Source organism: Pinus tabuliformis, chromosome Q (genome assembly GCF_031772625.1).
Source record: "Pinus tabuliformis cultivar Carrire ecotype Pingquan chromosome Q, CPIR1, whole genome shotgun sequence".
NCBI lineage: Eukaryota > Viridiplantae > Streptophyta > Pinopsida > Pinales > Pinaceae > Pinus > Pinus tabuliformis.
This window is the reverse complement of record NC_142296.1, coordinates 132,610,668-132,617,084: the sequence shown is the minus strand read 5'-3', so window position 1 is coordinate 132,617,084 and position 6,417 is coordinate 132,610,668. Positions and strand designations below refer to the sequence as shown.

The window sequence follows — 6,417 nt, the reverse complement described above, 5'->3', positions numbered from 1 at the left end:
TCATGAGAAATTAGTCAGTTACGACTACCTCTCATGGAAATGGTCATATGTTTGAATGACTTACTTAACGCAGTTGAATCCTAAAAAATGATATCTAATATAATGCACTGCGTAAATCCCCCATACTTAAATTCAAAAAGAGTCAAGGGATCTCTACTTGAATGGTTCATGAGGCACAATACTTGCTAAGGTTTTGCAAATGGGTAGCAAGCTAAGTGGGCTTGATTGTGGGAAAAACTCCACAGTTAAGCGCGCTTGAGCCAGAGGAGTTCTGGGATGGGTGACCTCCTGGAAGTCCTGGTTACCGGGTGCAAGCCCCAGAAGTGATGATTGATGCTATGTGATTCGTTCTCCACATTTCACTAGTTTCAATCCCACTTCTTCACCCCTGTGAGCATCACCCGATGCAATGAGTGCTAAGTGAAATATTCAAAAATCATGAGAAATTAGTCAGTTACGACTACCTCTCATGGAAATGGTCATACGTTTGAATGACTTACTTAACGCAGTTGAATCCCAAAAAATGATATCTAATATAATGCACTGCGTAAATCCCCCATAAATTCTCCAGCGTATCGGGCTCACTCAGAGGCGCAGGGGCACTCTACAGGCATTTCTACAGGAAGACGTCCTACAGGAAAGTATAGCAAAGTCGTCCAGAGCAGAAAAGCCCGAGTTTTTCTTCATCTAGTTTGGAGATTGAAGAAAGGTAGGCTGGAAAACACCATTCCCATGCATGATATTTCGGAAGGTGGTGAATTAAACTGTTTTGAATAAGAATGTATGAAACAAGTCTGCTTGTGAATCCAGAATAGTAGTTTTCCTGTGTGTTACATGGAATGTTTTAGTTGGTTCTGCGTCAAATTCTCTTCCACAGTTCCTGTTAAGAAATTCCTCTGCTAGAAACGATAAACCACTATGAGGGTTAACCGATGCATGAAGAATATGAATTTTATGTGATTGTATGCATGCTGAAAATGAAGCTCTGCACTCTGTCTGTGGGAGCCTGATTCCCTTTTGACAGTCGGGTTTGGGCAGCAAAAGCATTATAACCAGGGAATTGGTGCAAAGTTGAAATACAAACACCTGAGAAATCTTGTCCTGAGGATCAAAAGAGGAAAGCATAAAAAAAGCAGTCCCTTTCTGCTCAGAGCATTGAGACAGGGCACTCTCACCAAACCAGACCAACCAGCCTACATCCTTTTTGTAGCAAGGTCAGCCTTCAAATTGTGAAATATATTACCTGTGAAGGGCGATTAAGCATTGTGTATGGTTATCACTTCCGCTTGTTAACAGAAGCTCAGGCACAGGATGGATTTGCCCTCAAAACAAAAATTGAGCATTACATACTTCCTCATATAGTCATTGGTTAAGTGTAGCATGAAACTGAAGGAGGAAACACCAGACCAGCTGACCCATCATGGGCTTATCAAGCTCCTTGTAGAAGATGCTCTCCATACTTATATTGTCCCTATTTCTTGGGAGTTTTTCCACAATATGTCCAAGGGTGATGACATCCAGACCCTGGCCGAAGAGTTCACCTCATCCAGCAGCAAGGACCTGGAGCACATCGAGGCAGAGAGGAAAATAGAGGGGAAGAAAGCTAAGGGTAAGAAAACCCAGGGAAGACCCTCATAGGAAAAATCACAGGAGAAGCCACAGGAAAAGCAAGAAACAGGACAAGCTGTTGAGGCCAAAGCTGCAGGTGAGATAAAGACACAAACACCCCGGAAGAAACAATTGCAAAGCGGGGCAGTAATCCAAAGCTCGAACAAGAAGTTATTGACATACCTCCAACTCCAACAGGAGAAGGAAAATATGGTGCATTTCCTGTGTCCCAGACTATTACAATAGCTCTCATTATTGCAGCTTGGTACTCTTCCAATATTGGTGTGCTATTGCTTAACAAATGCCTACTTAGTTTTTTGGATGCAGATACCCAATATTCCTCACAATGTTGCACATGTGTGCCTGTTCATTTTATGGTTTTCTGGCAATTTCATGGTTAGAGATTGTACCAATGCAGTTCATCGTCTCCAGGAGACAGTTTCTTGAGATATTGGCACTGAGCTTCATTTTCTCCTTCTCGGTTGTTTGTGGCAATATTTCTCTGCGCTATTTGCCAGTCTCCTTCAATCAAGCTATTGGGGCAACAACTCCCTTCTTCACAGCAATATTTTGCATTTATAATAACATGTAAGAGGGAGTCTTCTGTGGTTTATATGGCCTTGGTGCCTCTGGTATTTGGCATTGTTATTGCAAGCAACAATGAGCCATTATTCCACCTTTTTGGCTTTTTGGTTTGCCTAGGATCAACTGCTGTCAGAGCATTGAAATCAGTTGTTCAGGGGCTCCTGCTTACCTCTGAGGCAGAGAAGCTTCACTCTATGAATTTGCTCATGTACATGGCACCAATTGCTGCGCTGTTATTGCTTCCTGTTACTCTTTTTGTGGAGGGTAATGTATTAGCTATTGCTATTGAAAAAGCCAGAGAAAAAACCTTTATCATATTCCTGTTGCTTGGAAACATGACCATGGCTTATCTTGTGAATTTAACCAACTTCCTTGTTACAAAACATACGAGTGCCCTCACGTTGCAGGTTTTAGGAAATGCGAAGGCCACCATTTCTTCCATATGATTGCATATACTTGCACACTCATAACAAGGCTGAGAATTCACTAGGAAAAGCAGCAGGCAGTGGGAGGAAGAAAAGAAGCATGGTTTCATGACAGGAAGTTAGTAGACTATTTCTACAGGAAGACAGAGGACTGTTTCTACACGAAGCCAACGAACTGTTTCTACAGGAAGTTTGAAAAGAGGGAAGCCAAAGGAGAAATCGGCCGAGATTTTAGCCAAGGAGGCCACCAGGGCCATCAAAGATGAGGAGAGAGATTGGTTGCTCAGAGGATGAGCAACACTTTCAGTAGGGGGGTGATGATGAGCCCCAAAAATGGACAATTATTTGGGCTCATTCAACCTCCTAATTTGACTTAATCCACCATTCTCATTGGTTTATTGCATGTTTTTGATTATTTTTATGTTAATAGAGTGAATTTGGTTAGTCATTATGCCAACAAGTCTAATGGGTGCTTTGTGTAGCCTTTTTGGTCAACTTGGAGACAAAATTGAAGGTCTTAATGAGCACTTGGCAGCCAAATTCGTGGGAGAACAAGCTAGAGGATTTGTAGGAAGGTGTCCCCTTCATTTATGGGCCCTTACCTCGAATTCTCCACCATCAGCTCGGAGTTCAAGGGCCACCGAATCAATCAGCACAAGGGCAGCCAAGCAAGTCAAGTAGGACTATTGTTAACTCCAAGTTTTGGGCAGCCGAGTCCCTAAAGTTTAGGAGGACTGTTGGGTCCTCAATTTGTATAAATAAGAAGGCTTAGGGCCTCATTTTGGTTAGCCAGTTAGTCATTTTGTTAGCCAGTGGATGTTAGCTAGTTAGCCAGTAGATAGTAGCTAGTAGTTAGTCATTTCATAGCCTTGTTGTAGTCATTTTGTAATTCAATTTGTATGCAATAGATTAGCTTTGCTTTCAGCTCATTCTCAAGCTCTCTTTGTGGACAGTTTTGATGTAACTCTTCATTCTTGATTAATAAAGATGAATCCAGCTTTGCACCAGCTCTAAATCTCTCTTGGGAGGCTGTGGCTCTTGGGGTTGGGCCCATCTCAAGTGCCCAGTGCCTCCCTTGTTTATCTTTATGTGTGTTCGCTGCATTCTTAAAATAAAGTCTGCTCTTTAGATTTAATTCGTGCTTTGTTACTTAGGTTGCTTTTGATGGTTGAAGTAGCTTTTTATGTTTAGGATGGATTGGTAGGAGTTAGTCATGCGTTTATATCTCTTTGATAATGTTTTGTTCACATGTTGTACGTGATTCTTGTCATGAATAAGGTTGCTGTTCACTGATCTCATTAAACTGTTAGATAGATCATCTAATATTTTGATTGTATGCAAGACGTAGTTGGTTTGATCAGGTAAACACTATGCAGGGCACCTTCATCACCTCCTCGTTCATTTGAGCCTCGTCCAGATCAGCTCCTCCATCACCAAATCTGTTTCCTCATCTCCCATCTGCTCTTTTGCCACATAACGCTACCTTCTTGCCTTTCCATTACCTAAACCTTCTTTGATGCAAGCTAGACTTCCACACCCTCTCATCACCTCATCCCTCAGTCATTGGGTCATTCCAGGCCCCTACCCTACCTCCCTACCCATTCATGCATTCTCTCCCACTCACCTATCAGTCAAAAACCCAATCACAAAACATCCTGTAGAAGAATTACAGAACTTCCTGTAGAAACCCCTGCAGACTTCCTGTAGAAGTTCATAAACATGGTTGCATGGCATCCTGACTTTGTGAAACTCTCTGAAAGGATGATAGGGATCCCTTAGACCATCTCCGAGTCTTCCCAACCTTTCCAAGCATTTGTCCTCCTTGATCCACCCCTGCACAGTGAAAATCCAGTTAAAAGCACATGCATGATAATTCTAATAACTTAAACAAAAATACAAAAAGATGTTTTCTTCAGATAGTGATAACTTAGACACATGCATTTTACCTTCCTAGAAGTAATGGCATCTATTTTCGTAGTTTGCATTCTCTCCTTTGCATGAGTAGGACTAGCTGGTAGAATTAGGGTTTGCTAGGGTTTGCGTTTCTTTTTGGCTTTCAGTTTCTTTCCGCAAGTATATTAGCTTCCTTTGAGTTAGCTTTCATCCATCAATTAAAAAGCTTCTTCTAAGAGCTCATAGAAGTTGGCTTAAGCTCCTAGCGGACTTGTGCCAGCTGACCAAGTGACAGCTGCGGCAAGAGCTAGTACTTGTGCATACAGCACCGTCGCTTCCAAGTTTGTTACGAACTACCGGGTTGATAAAATTAAAGAAGGGAGTTCCAGGAGTTGCAGCATTATTGCTACAATACTGGGCCCACCGTCTTGGTCTCTGTCGACTGTTGGGAATACCCTGCAGATTTCTTGGTTCTGCAACCCAAGGCAAAGCTTACTGGATATCCTCTCATTTTGGGAAGGCCTTGGTTAGCCACTGCAGATGCTTACATAAGTTGCCGTGCAGGAAACATGACCATCAAAAACGGTCCTATGTCCAAGCAGCTAGTCCTATATCCTCCTGCCCAACCCTCCTTAGAGCATGACTTACCACTGTGGTTGGAGGAAGGAGAAGAGGATGAGGTGTACTCAACACCTTTGTGCACCCTAGATACCACTAGAAGAGACCCCCCAACCGAGGATGACTTGATTGAGACTTTGATCCAGAATCCACCTTCCAGTGCACTATCCTTAGAGAAATTGGTGGAGGACGCCCAAGCCAGCACCTTAGTGGACCTTTGTGCCACCAACCCTGTCACTGCCAGACTCAAGAATGTGGAGTTCGGCCCTGAGAGAACGTTAAAGATCAGCTCCTCCCTATCTCCTTCCCAGGAAAAGGAGCTGTGTAGCCTGTTGGCCAGCCATCTAGATGCTTTTGCTTGGAGCTATAAGGAGATGAAAGGAGTCCATCCCTCAGTCTGTACCCATCACATATACATCAAAGATGGTTTTAAACTGGTTAGGCAACCTCAAAGGGGAATGAATCCAGCCCTTAAGAACATTGTCAAGGAAGAATTGCAAAAATTGTTGGATGCCGGATTCATTTACCCCATCTCAGATAGTGAATGGGTGTCCCCTCTGGTGTTGGTTCCCAAGAAAAATGGGAAATGGAGAATCTGTGTGGACTACCGAGAACTGAACAAAGCTACCAAGAAAGACCATTTCCCTCTACCTTTCATAGATCAAGTGTTGGATGGACTGGCAGGAAAGAAGTTTTTCTCTTTCCTGGATGGGTTTAGCGGGTATAACCAAATCCAAATCAGCCCGGAAGACCAAGATAAGACCACCTTCACTTTTCCTTGGGGTACCTTTGCCTACCGAGTCCTTCCCTTTGGGCTATGCAATGCTCCTGCTACCTTCCAGAGAGCTATTTTGAGAATCTTCTCGGAGCTGGTCCATGATGCGGTGGAAATCTATATGGATGACTTCACTCCTTATGGGTCCAACTTCCAGGAAGCATTGTCCAATCTGGGAAAGGTCCTGACCAAATGCATTGAGATGAACCTGTCCCTTAGTCCGGAAAAATGTGAGTTCCTGATGACTGAAGGGACTGTGCTAGGCCATACCATTTCTTGCCAAGGGTTACAAGTGGATCCTAACAAAATTGCTCTCATCAAGAAGGTTCCACCTCCCCAAAAGGTAAGGGATGTCCGGAGTTTCTTAGGATTAGCAGGGTATTACCGGAGATTCATTAAAGACTTCAGCAAGCTAGCCTCGCCATTGTTTGGCCTGTTGGCAAAAGATGTGGAGTTTAAATGGACTGACGATTGTCAGAGGGCTTTGAATGAATTAAAGGACAAGTTGGTGTC

General features: G+C 43.3%; 1 pseudogene; it reads left to right on the top strand.

The window, feature by feature from the left end:
* Positions 1 to 1,380: 1,380 nt before the first annotated feature.
* LOC149218613 (putative sugar phosphate/phosphate translocator At3g11320 pseudogene) lies at positions 1,381 to 2,639 on the top strand (annotated as a pseudogene).
* Positions 2,640 to 6,417: the final 3,778 nt, after the last annotated feature.